General features: G+C 43.7%; 1 protein-coding gene across 1 annotated transcript in view; it reads left to right on the plus strand.

Moving 5' to 3' along the window:
* CUZD1 (CUB and zona pellucida like domains 1) overlaps positions 1-21,267 on the plus strand; it is a 233,754-nt gene that overhangs the window by 171,699 nt on the left and 40,788 nt on the right. The window lies entirely within an intron of this gene.

A 21,267-nucleotide genomic window follows, 5' to 3' on the forward strand; every position in this document is an offset into this window, starting at 1 on the left:
AATTACACCAAATTTGGCAAAATGGTAGAGTCTGATTCGCAGATCACCCTTTTGCTTAAATGGTGTAAATCCCTCCAGTAGTACCTGAGAAAATCAAAAGAGAAAAAATATATATATCAATAGGCGCGCACAGTGCGCGCACCGTGCGCGCACCTTCGCGTGCACGAGCTGCATGCTGATTGGCTGCCACTGTCTGTCAACACTCCAAAACAGAAATTGATGGCAGCCATCTTGTGCCTCGGTAGACTGAGGCACAAGAAAGCAGAAAAACAAACGTGTAGAACTCAAAGGGGGCAGGGTAGAAGCACCCTGACCTCCTTGGCCTGCTCAGGGGGCCCCTAAGGCAAAAAAAATATATATATTCCCAAAAATCGTGGGGTACGCGCACCCCATGATTTTTCCCCCCCAGAAAATGGGGGGGGCCTTGGGGGTCCTTGTGGGACCTCCTGAGCAGGCCTAGGGGGTCAGGGTGCCCCCTTTTTGAGTTCTAAAACTTTCCGAGCCGGAGCTGCATGCTCATTGGCTTTCAACACTTCAAACCAGGAAGTGTTGGCAGACATCTGTGCTCGGTAGACCCAAGAAAGCAGAAAAGCAAGCGTGTAGAGCACAAAAAGGGGGCAGGGTAGAAACCCGTTTTTTTTTTCAAATTACCCCCGGGGGGACAAAATCGCAGGGGCATAGTGATAAAGAAGTGTGGAGGGGGCCCCAATCCCCCCTACACTGCCCTGGGGACTGCCGCTCCCCGGGGGAAAGCAACGCAGACCCCTGGTGCATAATGGATGCTCATGGTGGGCTAGTTGGCCCCTAGGGACCCCCAGTATGGAAGGGAACTTAATCCCCCAATTTAGAACACCCTACAGGGTGTGTTTGCACAGTTTAAGTTGAGGAATTAATTCCTGTTCAATCCAGAGGTCCCCTAGAGGGAACTAGTCCAACAGGTATCTCCAGTAAGCTCCATGGAGCTGCGCTGCAGAGTGTTGTAAAAAGGGGGCGTGCCCTCTGAACACCTGCCTGCAAAAATGTAGTAAATCAGTATAAAAAAACCCAACAATTAATACATTTAAAAATTGTCATTTAAAAAACCTTCGAAATTCAATGAAAAAACCTTAGGTTTCAGGCCTGATATAGTTAGGAATTAGCATTTAAAAAACCATTGAAATTCACTGAAAAAAACATAGGTTTCAGACCTTATATAGTTAGGAATTAGCATGAAAAAAAATTGCAAATTCACTGAAAAAAACATAGGTTTCAGGCCTTATGTATTTAGGAATTAGCATTTAAAAAACCTTTGAAATTCACTCAAAAAACTATAAGTTTTAGGGGTGTTATAGTTAGCTGGACATTTCACTCATACAAAACCATTGAAATTGCTCCCAAATAGTTAGTTGTACTAACTATATTTCGCGCACCCGCAATCCACTGCTGATGATGTCACATATTACATCATTCATGACATGGTCAGTGACATCACTGATGACATCTCAAATGACATCACTTATGACATCATCCACGTGACAATCGCATACACCTTTTCATACACTAGTAAAATCTTTCATCACTCTTTGTAAAATACAGAGTATCATATTTGAATCCACTGAAACAGCAATACAAGTATCTAAAAACCCACTCAGTGATTCCTAGATGTATACACACATCTAATCACTTACCTGTAGATTCACTCATACATGCTGTCAATGAACAATAGAACACTATCAAAAATACTTATACACCTATATCGACATTACACACCAGCACACAACCTATTCACATATGAAGTTATCCAACTCACTTATGCAAACAATGGATCATACTTACATACTTACTTAGCTCATCACTTATACAAACACCACTTCATCTATTCATTTAGATAGTAAGTCATACTTAGTGTATTATAAAATCATTATTACAAGTATACAGTTATCCATACAGTCACTCACACAATCATTGAGTCTTATGTATACTTATTTATATACAACTGACACATACACTGCCTTTTATTTTTGTAGTTTGTTCGACATGTACCATTGAGAAATATATTTGTTCATCACCACACCCATAAGGATATTCACTCACCCAAGCAACTGTTAGAACATGTAGTGTTAACTTCATATATCTACTGAATCAACTATTCACACATCTTTGGGCAGTCACACCCCCCCCTCCGAACCACACACACATTCACTCTCCCATACAAATACTCAGTTAACTAATCAATAACTAATATAGACTTTCATATAGCTAGTAACCAACTGAAGAACCAGTTTACACAACAACTGACAAAGTGATACAGATATTCACGCAGTTTAATCACTATCCACTATATTTAGTGAGACACTATAATTTGGTAAAGTAAACAGTCAATTACACTGCTACTAAATCCTCCATCCAAATATTTATTTTTATATATCCACTCATTCTTCAATGCAAATTGCTATATATATAATGCATATTTAAATATTGATAAAAAAACAACAAGGGCACCCAATAGAGTCAGCACAGGCCCTCTGGGAACATATTAATGAGAACAACAGTGGTCCCATGCATAGAGGAATTTCAAGAGCGGAATAAATATAGACACAATGGAAACTATATTATGTTCTGACTTGCCTAGCCGGACAGAGGTCCAATTTTTACTTTGAACAACAAATGTTTGGAGAAGATACCTTCAACAATTTCTTAGAGAGGGGCACAAGCCTGTACCCAAACATGTACAAATTGTCATAGTGAGCAGAGTGGACAGAAAGTAGAGCAAGATTTTTAGGCAGGAGCTGTTCTATTCTGTGAATATTACAATAACAGAATTTCCATTAACACCATTACTAGCCTTATAGTAATTAATACATATCACAGTATATACTGTGATATGTATTAATTACTATAAGGCTAGTAATGGTGTTAATGGAAATTCTGTTATTGTAATATTCACAGAATAGGTTCATAAAATAAGCATCTTTGAGCATCAGCCTTACCATATGTTTTTAAGGACTGAGAATATCTCCTAAGAGATGGATCTCTTCCATCTTGAAGTGTTGATATGACTCGTTGATTTAACTCTCAAATGTATAACCATACTCATCCCTTGGTTCTGTATACCCTTCTTCATCTTCCTCACTAGAAATAACTTGCTTACAAATGCTGCTTCTGTCAAACTGAGTTCTTCTGTAGCTCCATGCTTTTGCACTTCATGAACCTCTACTTCCACAATGTTTTTCCTTCTCTGAAAAACATATCTGATGTGGAAGATGCTTCTGAGCTAGAAATCCCAGACATTCCTCTCTAAAACCCAACACTAAGCATCTGAAGTTATTATCTTCCACTTGTCTCAGTCAAACCTTATCCTCCCTCCCACCGTTGGAGGGTAATTATTGGAAAGGAAAACTACACTCACCTGATGAATTGTCTGTAGGCTTTCCTCTTCCACAAATGTCCCTAGCCCTACCTCCTCTCCCTTACTGAGGGTAGAAGTATGTTGCTGCCTGAATCATCCAAACACATCTCTTCCTATTCTATAATCCTCTTGTCCTTGGAAAAAGGTCTGTGTTCTGGAGAAGCCATGGCGGGAAATATTACTTGTCCTCTGCTGTACCTATTATCAAAAGCACTGCCCAAAAATGTTTTTATCATGGAGCGCTGTAGTATGTCTAGATGTACGAAGGAGACAGTGTCCTCAAATGTAAGGCCTTGCGCTTTAGGGTCCTCCTTCGTTATATCCATATCCAACGACTTAGACTCCATTCTCATGAGAATATTGGTCCTCCTCTCTTTTGCAATAGCTTAATTTATATTGCCAACCAAACATACTGCCCTCTCTTTTCACAGTCTTCAGCAGTCATTATCTGTACCAGTGCCTTCAGCTGGGGCCTATTCAGGCATATAAAAGATATGTGCCTCGTGGTCAACAGCAACTAACAATTTATCTTGGCAAATCTTTTAAGATTGTCAGTACGTTTTGGGGTCCTTACCCAGTTTCATTGTGACCTTTGCTATATTGTGGTCTGGCTCTTTAGTGAGGCAAATACTTTTATGAGCAGCCACTGGTCTTGAGAATTTTGATTTCAAGAAGTTACACCGTCTTGCTTCAAAAGCTTTCTCAACTTTGAAGGCAAGTACTTGGCTACATAATCCATGGGCTATCAATTCTCAGATCAGGGATGTTTATGTCTCCCAGGCTCAAACATCTCTCCTCTTAGGGGATCCCTAATTAGTTGCTTGCCTGGCCTACTTTCACCTGTATTATCACCAAAGAAATAATCTTACATACGGTCAGCATCCTGAAGAACTAATAATACATCTGGAGAATCTCTTGTTTTGGGCCATTCTTTCTTTATCTAGAAGGGAATTTCTCCTGTCATTGTTCCTCACCATGCGGGCTGAAATTGCATCACAAAGGAGCCATATTTAGTAGAAAACTCTTTCTGCTTTTTAATCAGCAAATAGTATTTTCTAGAAAAAGCTTGCATTGTTGAATTTCCAAACAGTTAACCTATATTTTTTTCTCATTTTACCATTCTCTTCATCCGATTCCAATTCAGGGAAAAAACTTCCTCACAACCATCCAAATCAGCCTTTCTTGTCATTTTCATTGAACATCTATCCTTAAAAGCTGCACTTACTTCCTGAGCTACTATCGGTCTCATGTCCTTAGCAATCAAACTCCTCAACGCTTCTGTGTCAGCTCACTATCTGACAGAACAGAATAGATCATATAATAAAGACTTCTAAAAATATCTCCACCTACACAGCCTCTAAAAACTGTCACTCCCATGCGATCTAAAGAAAACAACCAAGCCTAACCATCTCTAAAATAGCCATCTTATTTCGTCAATACGCCATTATAGTTGTAGCACCTCGAAAGTAAAATTGCTGTCTCTGTGCATTAGTCCCATTTCTATTTCTTTGTCCCAAACTGCCACCACAATTGTACGTGAAAAGATGCAACGCTGCTCCCCCTGCTCAGACATCTTGGAATTGAAGGAATATGCACCCCACTTGCTGTCACAAGATAAAACAAGCGCATGAGTAACCTTGTAGTGAACTTCACTTACAACATAGAACAACAATATACAAATATTGTTGGGTATGATACGAGCACCGGCCACCTACCATAATCCGGAGGGCCTCCTCCCTAATCTGCCATTCAAAATTAAAGTACTTTAATCTGGCTCTATCTTTCACAAAAAGCTCCGCCTAAACAAACAAACACTCATTCGAATTAAGATTGCTCAATGAACAAAATTCTCGTTTACCAGTCCACACATAGTTTCTGTAGTGAGCGTACTAGTTTATGCACGTCACGTAGACGTGACGTGCGGCGGCCATCTTGTAGGCGGTGCGCGCGCTTCGCATTGGTGCGCTGGAGACGAGGAGAGACGGCAGCACCGGCCGGCGCTCTTCACTATAACTGTACTCGTACAATAAATAAGTTTGAAGCACACCTAAAGCATCAGAGTGATCATTGCAAGCAGCGACATTAAAGTGGCGACGAGGTCGGGATCTGCCCAGCAGAACCACGCTAAAGAAAAAAGGAAAAAGGAAAAACGGACCCACCACGTGGACAGCTGAAGAGAGGACATCCCCCCAGTCCACCCTGAGCAAGGCAGAGATCCACCCTGTGCGGCCAGCTAACCCGAACAGCACGAGGGACACGGCAGCACACACTGAAGGTACGGCGAACCTGAAGAGCGTGGCAGAGCCACGGCTACCCACACAGGCGACAAAGAGGTCGAGAAGGGGACACAGACACCCTATATCAGCCAGATTAAACGTGCAAGTCCCGCCGAACGCGTCAGGGAGGAATAGAGCTGGCTACCAAAGAGGAGGAAGTGGGGACTAGCACGGAGAGTCCCCAGGCAAAAACCAGCACAGTAACAAAGGACAGCACCCCAGGGAGCCCCACCAGCAAAGAAGACAAAGCAATTGTAACCAGGGAAGTAAAAATGAGCACACCAGCAGGGTATGCAATTGCACCAGTACAATTCCTACCGAAACCAGGGGACCCACTGATGAAGTGGGAGGACTGGAAGGAATATATCGACAACTTTATAGGGGTCCTGGAGGATGAGAATGAGGAAAAATTTACCCCACAAAGGAAGAAACGCATACTGTTACTCAACTTGGGACCGGAGATTTACAAGAGCTTGGTGCCCAAACAGAGAGAAAGTACTGATGATGACATGTATGCCCACACCGTCGAAGATCTGGATGAACGTTATCGACCCACGGTCTGCGTGTCAGTCGACAGGTTCAATTTCCAGCAGAGGAAACAACGGGTTGGTGAGTCCATAGAAGAATATGTAGCGGCCTTGAGGAAGCTGGCGACCACGTGCAGGTATGCACTTTGGGAAGACGAGTTCATCAAGGATCAGATAGTAATGCACACTACCAGCACGAACGTGCAGGACAAGTTATGGGCAAGTGGGGACACCAAACTCAATGACGTAATGGTCATTGTCAAAAGAGCAGAGCTCGCACGGAGGTGCGCCGACGCGACCAAGAAGGACGTGGCAACCCCAACCATGGTGAACAGGATACAGGAGGAGGAACATCACAGAGACCAGAGACACAAGAACCCAGTACCCAAAGGAGCCAACAGATGGCAGGGAAATTCCGGACCACAAGGGAAGCAAGCAAGTAGCGACAACAAGAAAACGTGCTATAGGTGTGGAAGTTGGTCCCACGAGGCACATGACAGAAGATGTCCGGCGTTCCAGGCCAAATGTCTGCACTGTGGCATCATAGGCCACTATGAGAAAGTGTGTCGGAAGAAGTTATCTAAGGGCGTAGTGAAATGTGTTGACCAAGGCGAAGAGGATCAGGAAGGGGTCGCAGAGGAAGATGTGGTCACCGTCCTATGCATATATGACCAGATATTATGCGTGGAAGGGGAGAGGACAACCAAACCCGTACTGGGTGGTATTACCATCAGTGTTGTGGCAGACACAGGTTCCCCCTACACAATAGTTCAAAGGGCTGTGTGGGACGAAACGTTCAGACCAAAGTTAGGCCCAGAGCTGGAGAGACTAGACATTCGACCAGTCACATACAACGGCGATCGCATCCCAATGGTGGGATTCCGACGCCTGAGGTTTGAATTCAGAGGCGGGTCGGCGTTTTGCAAGCTGTACATAGCAGAGATTGGCTGGGTTGGCTAGATCAGGGCGATCTAGGAATCAAATTGGACCCAGTAGGGAAGGAACAAATACTGCTCACGGAACCGGAAGTGTGGCCCGATCTGAATAAATGGAAGGAGAACTACCCAAAAGTGTTTGGGGGCACAGTAGGAAGAATGGAGAAATTCCAACACAATATTGTGCTCAAGGAAGGTGCCATCCCAGTAGCCCACAAGGTGAGGAATGTACCCATAGCAGTAAGAGAGGCAGTCCAGACAGAACTCAGAGACTTGGAGAGGAAAGGAATAATTGAACCAATCACCTGCGCTGAATGGCTCGCGCCCCTGGTGGTAGTCATGAAGCCCAATGGGAAGGTCAGGCTTTGTGTGGACTTGAGAGAACTGAACAAGAACATTGTTGTAGAGAAATTTCCCCTCCCAAGGATTGAGGAAATGCTAGCAAAGACCAGGGGAATAAGGTGGTACTCCACAATTGACTTGACCTCTGCATACCACCAAATAGTACTACACCCGGACAGCAAAAGTCTTAAATCCTTCATCACCCCGTTCGGGTGCTACCAGTTCTGCCGTATGCCGTTTGGGCTGGCCTCGGCTGCCGCAGTGTTTCAGAAAATGATGCACCAGCTGTTCAGAGACATTAAAGGCGTCCAGTATTTCCAGGACGACATTCTGGTGATGGGCCGTGACAGACTGGACCACGATCAGAAGCTTGGAAGGGTATTACAGACATTGGAAAACAAAGGCCTCACAGCAGAGTGGGCAAACTGCCGATTGGGCCTAGAGTCGGTGACGTATCTGGGCCACGAGATAGGTGTGCGGGGCATCACACCCAAAGCGGAAAATGTGAAAGCAATCGCAGAAGCGCAGCCCCCCAAGAACAAGGAAGAGGTCAGGTCGTTCTTGGGGATGGCGGAGTACTACAGCAAGTTTGTGGTACACTTTGCCTCGAAGACTCATCATACGAGATTGTTGACCAGGGAGAGCACCGCGTTCCAGTGGACACCAGAAACTCAAGCTGAGTTCGAAACAATTAGGAAGGATGTCACAGGAGCTGTACCGCTCAAAGGATATGACCCCCAGGGCGCCACAGTACTCACCACTGACGCCAGTGACAAGGGCCTGGGTGCTGTGCTCATGCAGGATCGGGGACGAGGAGAAATGGAGACGATCAGCTTTGCATCCCGGGCATTGACAGATACTGAGAGCAAATACAGCGTGATTGAAAAGGAGATGCTGGCGGTGGTATGGGCCATGACGAGATTCCGGCAATTCCTATGGGGTACCCGATTTCTACTCAAGACAGACCATAAGCCGTTGGTAAAAGTGTTAACATCAAGTGGACATGCCAGCGCCACTCCCAGGATATCCAAAATGACTCTGAAACTGCTTGAGTTTAGGTACGATGTGGAGTACATTCCCGGAAATCGGAACAGAGTAGCCGACTACTTGAGCAGAGCGGCTGCCATGGAGCCTGCAGGCAAAGGGGAATTGGTAGCTCTCGTAGAAGACCTGGAGAAAGTCATCAGCCACCAGGAGTGGACAGAGGCATATGAGGAGGATAGCAATATGAAGGAAGTGAAGAGACACATCGTACAAGGCTGGCCAGACAAAAGACACGTGAAGGAAAGCATGAGACCATACTATGAAGTAAGGGAAGAACTGTCGGTAGGAGACAAAGGGGTGTTCACTTACAGAGGAGACAAGGTGATCCCCCCAAGGAACCTCATCACCAAGCTATTGGACATGCTACATGAGGGCCACTTAGGCATAGGAAAACTGAAACTAAGGACCAAACAAAACTACTGGTGGCCAGGCATGGACATGAGGGCGGAAAGGCACGTCAGGGAGTGTCCGCAGTGCCAAGGCGCGGACAAGACACTCAAACCCCTGCGTCCAGCGTTAGGGAGGTTCGACCCCCCGTCGAACCCGTGGGAAGAACTGTCTATTGACATATTAGGACCGGTCCTAGACGACCAAGGCACGCAGAAGTATGTTTGTGTCCTCATGGATCGATACTCCAAATGGCCGGAGTTAAGGGTGGATGAAACCATGGACACTGAGAACATCTTAAAGTTTCTGTCAGACACCTTTACTAGGGAAGGAATTCCCAAGTCCATTCTGAGCGATAACGGCCCCCAGTTCAGGTCAGAGAAATGGACTACATTTATGCAAAGGAACGGCATCACCATCAAACACACGGCGATCTACCATCCAGCTGGAAATGGCTTAGTGGAGCGATTTAATAGGGTAGTGATGGGAGCCATACAAGCTGCGATCTCCAACAACAAAAACAGGGAGAAAGCACTAGAGAACATGGTGTGGGCCTACAGGATCACGCCCACTGGCACAGGGTACAGCCCGTTTCAGATATTGAGAGGGCGAGAGCCCTTCACGCATGATAACAGGATTTGGAAGGAGAAAGTCATCACCAGCGAATGGTCCCCTGCAGTAGTGCGGGCCAACCTTGAGAGGGCACAAACCATCTACACCAATCATTACAACAAGCGAAAGGAATGTTAAAGGAACTGACCTGGAGAAGGGAGAGTGGGTAAGAGTAAAATTAGCCACCTTACAGAAGAAAGGAGACAGTAAATATAGCAAACCCATGCAAGTCAAGGAGGTGTACGACCGAGCGGCCCTGCTGAGTGATGGAAACGTGTGGTCCCAGGACCGCATGGCTAGGTGCAATAAAGTATTGCGATGGGGGCACACCGGAACGGAATGGGAGGACATTGAGGTTTCGAATACAGAGAAGGGACAATGCGTAAGTGAGCAGCAAGGCGGAGCAAGCGAGGAAACGGAACAAGAGGACGAAGAAGGAGCGAGTGGGAGTCAAGGGACCGACATGGACTGGCCGGGGAGAAGAATGGAGGAGAATGTGATAGCGAAGGAAGGAATGGAAGGCACCGAGATGCAGAGCCAAGGGGCCCCGGAGAACCCTATCAGGATAACAAGGAGCGGAAGGCCGGTGGTAAGGCCCTCCAGATTTCGAGATTTCGAATTGGACAATGAACTGTAAGTGACTCTTTAATGTTTCGTAAAAAGGGGAGATATGTAGTGAGCGTACTAGTTTATGCACGTCACGTAGACGTGACGTGCAGCGGCCATCTTGTAGGCGGTGCGCGCGCTTAGCATTGGCGCGCTGGAGACAAGGAGAGACGGCAGCACCGGCCGGCGCTCTTTAGTATAACTGTACTCGTACAATAAATAAGTTTGAAGCACACCTAAAGCATCAGAGTGATCATTGCAAGCAGCGACATTACAGTTTCCAAGCTAGTCGACAACAATAAACATTATAGAAAGGGTTGTGAATCTCGACTCAAACACAGTCTCAAATAAACACACTCAAAATAGGAGGGCAATTCGAAAAGTGATTTATCCTTCAGACACAGCATTAAAAGAGGCTGCATTCCAGGGAGTTAAAAATGTTACACTGTTTGAATTTCTATTTCTATTCTATCTATTGTGCTGCTTGGAAAGTGTCATTAAAGAAGAATGCACCTAATCAGAGGACCCAGTCTAGATAAAACATTGGCAAGCTTCGTTTTACCATTTTGAGTAACTACAGTACAAGGCACTGGGACCTACTTTGACTATACACCAGTCTCTAGGAGTCAGGAACAGGGTCACACTGCCATAACAGATAGGTAGGGTCTGGGAAGTTTGGCTAGATTCACGCGGAATTTCACCAATTACAGCGGAGTTCACTGTCTAAGAATTGCTACAACCAAATTCCCAAAGGAATGAGCTGAAAAGGAGTGAGAAAGAGAAGACCATTTGGGTGAGTTCCCATGTACCAAATGAAAGAAAGTAAATAAGGATTTGCAGCTTTACCTTCCATCTCTGGGCCTAGAAGCTTTTTTGAGGGCTAAGGGAGCTATCCTCCTACTGACTCCAGAAGGAGAGGGGGACTCAGATCCTAATTGGAATAAGTCTAGGACGTTCTTTATTGAATCTGGAAAAGTGTGGAAGTTCTTGAGGACAGAATTAGCTGCATCTTCCAGATAGAAACCAGTTTGAACTTTGAAATTTGACACCTCAGTAGTAAAAGGACAGAATGTCAAGCCTACCAGACAAAGAGGCAGTCTCCTTGCTTGTATGATCAGCTATGAGAATTCTACCGCAAACTTCAAGGATCTAGTAGGACTTTGAAAAATAGGTAATTGACTTTCTTAATCCCTGTCCCTTCCAGACTTACACTGTGGATGATTTTGTGCCCTTTAGAAGTATTTCAAAGGCCAAATGTAAAAATTGAGAGCAGGAAAAGGAACCAAAGTGTGTCTGATGAAGATGCAACCTCTGCAGCTATACTTTCCTTGGTTGCTCTGTTTGGGGCATTTTGCCATTAAATCTTGAATCACCAACAAACAAATGACACAGTCGACCATGTGTGTTACTGCTTAAATACAACAATGTGCCTTGCCTCGCTGAGTATGTTCACCTTCCAAAAAAGTGATAACGTCTCAAGAAAGGAGGGTTCCTGGGTCTCCAGGTTATGGAGCATCAAGTGGAGGAAGGATGCCCTACATGACCTTGACCCCGGTTAATATTCATAAAAAGGTTAATTCCACTGATGACAAACCTATATTAAAAATTATCTCCTGGAATATTGCAGGCTTACAGAGTAAAACCTCAATAGCAGAATAGTCGGAACTAGTGGAAGTTCATGATATCCTGATTTTCCAGGAGACTTGGGCTGTGGACTCCATCCACCGCCCTGGGTATTTAAATTTTCACAAACCGGCGGTAAGAGCTAAAAAAGGTAGACCCTCTGGAGGACTATCCATTTGGGTTAGACAATCACTTAATTATAGACCACTCGAAGTACTGGTAGAAAGCCCTGATATACTTGTTATTAAATTAAAACTGCCCAATCAATTAGATTTGCTTGTTATTAATGTGTATGTGAGAGGTCAACCTGGAGGGAGGGGTTCGGTAACCTTTCTGGAGCTTGACTCCTTTTACAATTCTGTGGGGTTGGACTGCCATGTGATCATAGCAGGGGACCTTGACTGTTCGTTTGAACCCCTAAACCATGAAGGCGAGTCTCTCTTGGCCGAGGAAGATGCTCTATGGAACATTCCCCACCTTGACTTGAAACCTATAAATAAGTGGACAGAAGCAGCCCTACAGTGGATGGGCTTCTGCCTGGAGCGAGGCTTGGGCGCAGTAAATGTACGTTCCACTTCCGACAGGATTGGTAGGGCTACCTTCGACAATGGTATTTGTTCAAGTCGAATTGATTATATTTTATTAAGGATAGAGCATTGGTCTATACTTAATGATATGACAATACTTGATCGACCGGAGAGCGACCATAATCCGCTTGCATTGAGTCTTAAACTAGATGGGGGGACCAAGAACTATAAACAAACTGAGATAGCCACTGCTGATGCCCTGCTTACAAATGATAGGCACAGGGTACGGTGGGCTAAGTTCATTAGTGACCCAATGATACTAGAAAAGGTCACCCAGGAGGTATCACGTACTTTGGGTGCCCGGAGATCACTCCCCACACAGGAAGATATAATTGGGAAGACAATAGCATTCCATGAACAGCTCTTTATGGAATTTTAATACCATTTTTCTAAAACTTGTAAAGTTATAAAATGTCCAACACAAAAATCTGGGAAAGCGTGGTATAATAAACCGTGCCGTGTAGCCTATGGCTCACTGGTGTCAGCAATTAGGTCCCGAAATATCATAGATATCAGGAAGGCAAGGCTAAATTATCGTAAAACCCAAAGCAAGGCCAAAAAAGACTGGGACGACCAGCACTGGCAAGAGCTTTTTGAGGCTAGCAGGTTGAAAAACCAGACTAAGTTTTGGCATATTGTGAAATGGGGAAATTTGCGCACTTTGAATTCCCAGAAAACCATGTGTCACCTCATGATTGGGTAGAGCATTACCAGACTCAGTTTAGGGGACTGGAACAGGAGAGCGACCCTACTTTTGGTGATATATCTCCCTTGTCAATGCCATCTTCCCAAACTCTATTGTTTATAGAGAAAGATGTAGAGGACGTGTTGAGAAAGGTGCAAGGTGGTAAAGCCCCGGGAATGGACTGTATTCCGGCCGACCTTTTTAAACACGATCTTACAAACTGGTGCCTTATATCTCTTTTCTTGCTAATGCAATTGTGAGGGGGGCATGTATTCCGGACTCTTGGCACGGGGCTGAGATCCTGCCTATATTTAAAAAGGGAGATTGCTCAATACCAGGGAACTAAAATCCAATAAGTTTGATAGATGCCGTCCAGAAAATTATTGCAAGGATGGTGTTGGCAAGAATCCAGTCCTGGATGGAACTAGAGGAAGTGTTGTCTTCCCTTCAAGCTGGTTTTAGATCTTGTATTAGCACGATCAAGCAGGTTTTTAGATTTACTTTAATTTATTGGAGGGTTGTTTGGCTGAGTGGTGGCACTATTTTCGTCGCTTTTGTAGACCTTAAGTCTGCTTTTGACTTAATCCCCAGAGTCAAGTTGTGGAGGGCCTTAAGAAATATGGGGATGCCACAGGAGCTTTTACATTTGGTAATTAATTTGTATGAAGCAAATTTTGCACAGGTTCGTTGGGGTAAACAAGGGCAGGTTACGGAGAGATTTCCCGTGTCCCAGGGGGTACGTCAAGGGTGTGTACTAGCGCCGACCCTGTTTTTGTTGTTTATTAACAGGGTCGTGCAGTTCTGTGAAGCTTGTCCAACTGATGCTCCCTCTTTGGGTGGCGTGAAGTTTCCGTTACTTATGTTTGCGGACGACACCCTAATCCTGTCAAAAACTCAGAAGGGCTTGCAGGTAGCATTAAACAAATTTGCGGAATTTCGCAAAGACAATGACCTACAGGTTAATATAACAAAAAATAAATTCATGGTTTTAACAAAAAATAGATCGGTGAATGGGTATGTTACTATGAATGGATCACACCTAGAACAGGTAAATGTTATGACATACCTAGGGGTTGTCCTGGAGAGTAGGCTCAGATGGAAGCCTCAGGTGGATACCCTTTCTCTTAAATTTGAACAGTTAACGGGATGCCTAATCAAAGAACAGAGGTCCTCATTAACAAAAAGGATAGGCCCTGAATTAAAAATTTATAACGCCAAAATAAGTTCAGCGATCCTGTAGGGAGTGGACCTATGGGGTTTTGCAGACCTTTCCAAATTAGTTAGACTTCAAAATAAATGTTTTAGGACTCTAGTAGGCCTCCCTAGCTCGAGTCCCATAAAGCCACTTTTATTGGATTTAGGGTGTCACGCAATTGATGACGTGGCACGCTTTAAGCCGGTGGCTTTATGGAGGAGAATTTGGACAACCCCTGAACTGGCACATTTTGCCAAACAAATTCTGGATGTCAGATCAGTGGTGGGCTCAGGTAACATTCCATGGTTTAAAAGAGTAAGATTATCATTAGAAAACATGGGTCTGAGCAACTTGTGGACCGATCCGGCAAATACTCCGTTTCCATCTAAAAAGCTTATAAGGAAATATATTGGCTCACAGTCCACCAGCAATACATAGACCAGATTAATACCTCTTCTCCGTCCGGCAAGTTTTTGGAACATAAACTAGATCCATCCTTAGAAGAATACAGGGATACCATCACCAAGAGTAGTGATAGGAAGATATATCACCAGTTTATGATTGGCTCCCTCCCAATAAGATCGTTTACAAAAAATTGGAATGGGCAAGTGGACGAGCTCTGTCCTTGGTGTGCGGAACAGAGGGAGACAATTGGCCACATTTTTATTGTATGTCCAGCCTATCTAGCCCCTCGAAATAAATGGCTCAAACCTATATGTAAAAACCAGTGTACGCGGGTAGGGCTAGAGGCCTTAAGGATCATGAGGATAGACACAAGGGAACCTGTGGTAATTGCAGTAGCAAAATTCTTGGGCTGGATGTGGATTATTAGAGCCCAACCACTCTGTTAAGGATTGAATTGGGTATTTATCGGACTTGTCCAAAGTTAATTGAATCCGAGGAAAGCTTTTCTCATATTTAACTAATCTGCTGATAGCTGCACCTTCTTTGCACTTTCGTATTTTACTATCTCTGTATATTTTTGTGTAATCAAATTGTATTGTATGTATAAAATGCATCATCCAAATGATTTTCAAACTATTATGAAGTGTTTTAGAAAATTGTGAATATTAATTTTAAATGCTGTCTTTTATGATGAAATATTAAAAATAAAGACTCATGAATCTAATCTGATAATGTCTGAAGGTAGAATGTTTTATATTGTTGGGTCACAAGCCCTTGTCAGAACTAGCTTGCCTTCACCTTACTAGCCTGCTGCAAAAATGCCTACTTACGGGTCCACCATAGATATTGACCAAAGCAAACCAGCAGTCTGTATCTGACCTGGCTCCAATGAGAGTCTGTAATGGATTGCATTGGTTTATTGGTTCTATTGTTTACTATGGATTAATATCGATTAGTATGGATCACCTGATCTTTACATCCAATTTTTATTATTTTGGTGTCATTTTAACATAACCTTTTAATTTCCACTAAATTAATTTGGAAAAGTAACTCATTTCTTAATTATAGTGTCGTATTTTGCAGTTCACGTACCATGTTCATTTTGGTTTGTGGAAGGTCTTGTGCCAAGCTACCAAAGGTAAGCTAGGGATCCCTCATAGAAAAATGTTACCTTATTTGGTAGTAAGCACTTTTTATTTTGTCGGCGGTCAGCACAGCGCATAAGAACAGGAAAGTCACTCTCCCCATACTTTACAAATCTAGTATCCTGTCTCCATATTGACAGAAGACTAGTATAATAAACTGAGTAATTAGTTAGAGAGGGTTGGAAGCCGCACTCAAATAGCAAATCCTTGTTAGTGTGAGCCACAAAAGACACTAAAGAAACCTGTAGGTTGGTGCAAAAGTAGTCAGGCTTAACTGACAGCAACAAAGTGAAAACACAACCCAAGGAAAATGATAAAACTATTAAAAAAAAAATATGGTGGAATGTAATAAATAAAATGACACTGCAAGAACAAAAACCCAATCAGTAGAATTGTTGTTATGAATTTTTAACGTTTAAGGTGAAAATAGAGCCAAAAAGCATGAAATGCCACTCAGATTTCTGGTTCTGCTGGAGCATGTCCGAATCACAAGTTCAGGCTGACTGCCATGATGGGCGGTTGAGATACAGGGATCAGGTTCGTCCCATTGAAGAATATACCTTCTCGGAGTCCAAGTCCACGCAGAGAGCCTCAGCAGAGCTTCGTGTTGGCGTGGGCCGGTGGAGTCAGTTAGCGGCGCAAGGGGCAGTCATCAATGGAGCTTCATACTTTCAGGAAATGCAGGCAGTAACTGTTTGGCACAAAGAGCAGGTCGCCATCAGAACTGCACATTGGCGCTTGTTGTGTTCCTGTACCTAAAACAGGAGGTCAGCCAATTGACCTTTGGAGTCAATTCTGACGACCCTGGGTTCACGGCAAGCAGGTCTAGTCTTCCTTCTTCAGACAGCAGGGCAGTCCTTTTTCTGAATCTTCCACAGGTCCAGATGTGTCCTGATGAAAGGATTCGAAGGTGCCACATTTATATATAGTGCCATCCTTTGTGTGAGGTACAATTTCTGGCCTACTCCCAAATAGGTTCTGGTCAGTAATTTTCGTCCCGTGGGTTTGGCTCAAACTATCTACGTTGACAAAGGCAAAGTCAAGCTTGGTGTCCGGTTCCTTTGTGTGGGCGGCAGGCAGGGTCCTTTGAAGTGATATCCGGGACAGGGCACAACTCCTCTCCTGCCATCCTTTCAGAAGGATCAACTTCCTCTACACCCAGCCCCTCCTGTCCCCATGTCTTGAAAGAATTCACAACACACCTCAGGATAACCATTCACAGTCATGTGACCCCAGACACTGGAAGAAAGCCACATTGGTTAGGGAAGGATAATAGCAACTTTCTAAAAGTGGCATCTTCAGAATAGTAACCTAGAATCCAATATTACCATTAAAGAGGATTTTAAATTACAATTCAAATGAATGGAAAAAGCATTCTTCTGTCCGTCTCTAAACTGAAGTTATCATGTATTTAGTGTAATAAGGTAACTCACGGTTAGCTTATGGGAGAGAGAGACTTGTTACATTGAAACATAACTTTAGGAATGTATTGCTGTCGGTACATGTACAACTCAAACACATATATCCTACTTTTTAAATATCATTCACCCTGCCTTATGAGCCTATAGCGCCTACTTTTGGGGTGACTTACAAGTACTGAAAAGGAAAAGTTAGGCATGGTAAAAGGTTTATTTTGCTAGGTCGAAATTACAATTCACCCTGCCCTTCAGGCTGCAGTGGCAGACTTGAGACCTGTGTTACAGTGCTACTTTAGTGGGTGGCATGAGTGCAGCAGCGCGCTAGTAGCATTCAATTTACAGGCCCTGGGCACATGTAGTAAGTACCTTTATTAGGGATTTATGTGTGATTAAATGTGATAATCATGTATATTCCAATTATATCATGTTTGGAAGGGAGAGCACTAGCACTTTACGACTGGTTACCATGGAGTAAAGTGCACAGAGTCCTAAAAGTCAACAAAAGCGGTTCAGCAAAGGAAGGCAATAATTTGGGATGACCCTGCAGAAAGCGCCCAGTCCAACAACCTGTTTTAATGGACTAAAAATCACACACTAACTAGGCCTTGAATTACTTATGAGGCAAAGATCCTTCTCTTTTTATTAATATATGGCTCGAAAGTTTTTATTAATATATGGCTCGAAAGTTAGAATGAGAACAAATTAGAGGCTTTTAAGAAACAGCAGAAAATATAAAGACTATCCTAAAATATGCTTAAGTGCACCTATTCAGAAAAATGGTCGGAACTACAGTTAACATATTTTTAGATCATATTTATGAGAACTTTCTTTGCACTGAAAAAAACAAGTGATGATGCTATTGTGGCATCAGTTGTGGCAAACAAAATTAACAAGAAAGATCTCTGCAGCGTTCCACGCATAAGAGGAAACGCCTTGGTCAATGTACCATTTAGAGAGATACGAGCCTGAGATAGCATGTACAACAGCCGAACAACACCTAAGAACCATTCCGGCATCCCCACTCAACAACTGGTTCTTGCTTGCAAAGTAGACTATGACTGCATCTTGATCTGGTATTGTATGGGACCGTGTATTTCTTGATATATCTGTACATATACGCTGTTGTATAGGATGGTATTATATGCCACTCTCTGTATTGCTACACTGTAATGCTGTGATCATTGGGTTTAAAAAAATAATTATCTTCCTTCGTACGTTTATCGTAAAACTCAATAAAAAGCAAACATTCACCTAGCATTGCCACTAAGCCTGCTCAACAACTTCTGATCACTGGGCACCATGCAGGACCACAAAATACGCAACCACAATGCGGGCACTCCAGCAGCCAGTGTGGAGATTCCAGAGTTGCAGGTGGTGTACCACATCCCACAAGTGAATCCAGGTGGATTCCCCAAGGTCTGTTTAAAAAAAACTTTGTTTTAATCAGTTGTCTAGGAACTGAATAAAACAAACGTAGCGATTGGCAATGCAGGGCTGAAAACTGCTGCAGGAATCACAGGTCACTCCAAAGTAAGGGAATTCAGAAACTCTTGAAATATGTTCGCCTCTAATGGCAGTGGGTCTAACTTTAACATTTCTCCACCCACAGATCATGTAGTGGGTTTTAGTTATATTAACTTGAAGGTCCAAATTATCCATAAAGAGCACAAAATTCTCAATATGGTCCAGTAAACCACCAGGCGTGCAGGCTAACAAAACCACATCATCTGCGTAGACATTTCCATTGAGTTTACCCTTATCTTGGGTAGATCTTTCCTGTTGCTGAGAGGAATGAGTTCCAGCCATTTATATATAGGAGAAACAAGATTGGTGCTAGAACACACCCCTCACGTACACCTGTGGCCAATCTAAAAGTGTCTGTACATTCCCCCCACCCCCCCCCCCCCTCCACCCAGTACCTGACCATTGCTGAGACCTCACAGAATAATGCATGTAAAAAAACAATCAACCAAGTCCAGAGGTAAGCCAATTTCAATAAGGATGTGCTATAGTTTTGAGCAGCTTATGTGATCAAATGCGCAACTTTGGTCCATGAATGCAAGAGAGAGCGGCATTATTGGCAATTAGTATTTGCCAAACAGTAAGCTGAGCTTTAGACTAGTCCTGTGTCCCTATCCCTTCTCGGAATCCATACTGAACCTTACTATTGGCACCTCATTGCTGTACCCAGGCCTCTATCATACATAGGATGATTCAACTCTCCAATTTTAACAGAGTCCAATAGTGAGATTGGTCGATAGCAGCGAGGATCTTGCTTGTCGTAACTTTTTTAATATAGAACAATAACGGGTGCCTGCCAAGAAGCGGAGATCCTGTATGGTACTGTATCATTCAGGATGTTGGTAATAATCTGTGCCCATAGGGCAATATATTCCTTATAAAGATCCTTAGGGACCCTGTCCGGGCCAGGTGCCTTTTTAGAGGGGCTAATGTCTATGGCTGTAAACATTTCATCAACAATAAAACTTATATCGAGAGGGAATGAGGGGAGACCTCACCCTCAACTTTATCCATAGTACCCACAAATGAGTATATACATTCTAAGTGAGTGGTCCATTTTTCAGCACTAATATTTGCCCCGCTCATTACTGTTAATACCAATTAACTGTTTCCTATATACAATGTCCCAGAGGCCTTAGAATCATTATCTTTACAGGTTCTAATCATGTTTTCCCCTGCTTCCTCCTTCAGTACCTGCTTTCTTTTTTTGATGAAGGTTTTTATAAATATTCCTTGTGGTAGCTAAGGCAGCATTATCTTTAGGTCTACGACTGAGAGCAAGTTGCAGGTGGCGATTGATAGCCCTAGCCAGGTTGAACAGATTGGGATTTTTTTTAACAGAACCAGTTAAAAGGATTATAATAAATGAATTTAATATTTCAAACGCTTCCATCATACCAGCTGGAAGGTGACCAATAGTTAACAGTTGATCAAATATCGGGCTGAGACGGCCCCTTAATGCAGTGGTAGCCCCCTAAACAGAGCCCAAGGATCCTAAGATGTTGAGTAATGTGCAAGATCAGCCACCTGCTAGTTTGGGATTCTACATTCAATTACCACACAGTCCCCGCTAGTGTGTTTGGTTAGAGGCCTAATCCAGGTAACTCTCCTGATGAGTAAAATATAATTAAACTCTGACATACTGAAATTAGCATTGCTTGTTAGCCAGTGACAAACCTTATTTTTCAGATCAATGTGTGTTTCGGTCTTGCCTTTGGGCAATCGCGGGATGTTTGCTAAGACTGCTACATAAGGGCAGCAGTCAGTTGGGAGATTAAGATGGGGGCAATTGGCCACCTCCTCTTGCACCTCCAGACCGCCGTACACTTTCCCAGTGGCCAACCTCACTCTCTTTGTGGTCCCATGGGTTGGTTTACTGTCCTCAGTAAGCAGAGCCCTGACATTAGTAATAATAGGGGTGCTCGAATCACCAAGTGGGACAGCCAAAGGTTTGTGGACAGGCCCATGTGCACCGGCCATAACAGGTTCTGTTGGTTTAGATGCTAAGAAACCAGAGTTAGCATCCCCCTTCTTCCTCACCCCAGTAAACTTTAGTGATTGGGGATTACAGGTGGTTACATTTGAAATCTATCACTCCAGGCTTGCTATTTTCTCCGCTAATGGGGCGACAAAGGCATCCATCACGATTTTTAACATCTCAAGCAATAAAATCTAGTTGAAATGTAATGTATTCCCAGTGGGTTCCGCAGCGGTCTTCCTTAAGGTGTGTGCACCCAAGGTTTTATCCTTAATTGGATACTGAAAGACCTCAGCCTTGTTACAAACTGTTGCTTCCTCTTGACAGGCCACAAATAGGAAATCAGTAACTTCTTAGATGGAAGGATCCGAGGTACAGCTATTATTGTTCACAGGTCTTGGTGCAACTTAATCCTTGGGCCAAGAGGGAGGGCCAAGCCTCGCCTCTTCCAAGCAATGACTGGTATAGATGGGCCACAGGCATAGAGCAATCAACTGAACTCCTCCTTCTGCCCCACCTCCTTTGGCAGCATGGCCTTGTAGTCTCTCCAGTCCAGATCCCCCATCAGCACAGCAAAGCGTCCTTACCCGCAT

This window comes from Lissotriton vulgaris, chromosome 5 (genome assembly GCF_964263255.1).
Source record: "Lissotriton vulgaris chromosome 5, aLisVul1.2, whole genome shotgun sequence".
Lineage (NCBI taxonomy): Eukaryota > Metazoa > Chordata > Amphibia > Caudata > Salamandridae > Lissotriton > Lissotriton vulgaris.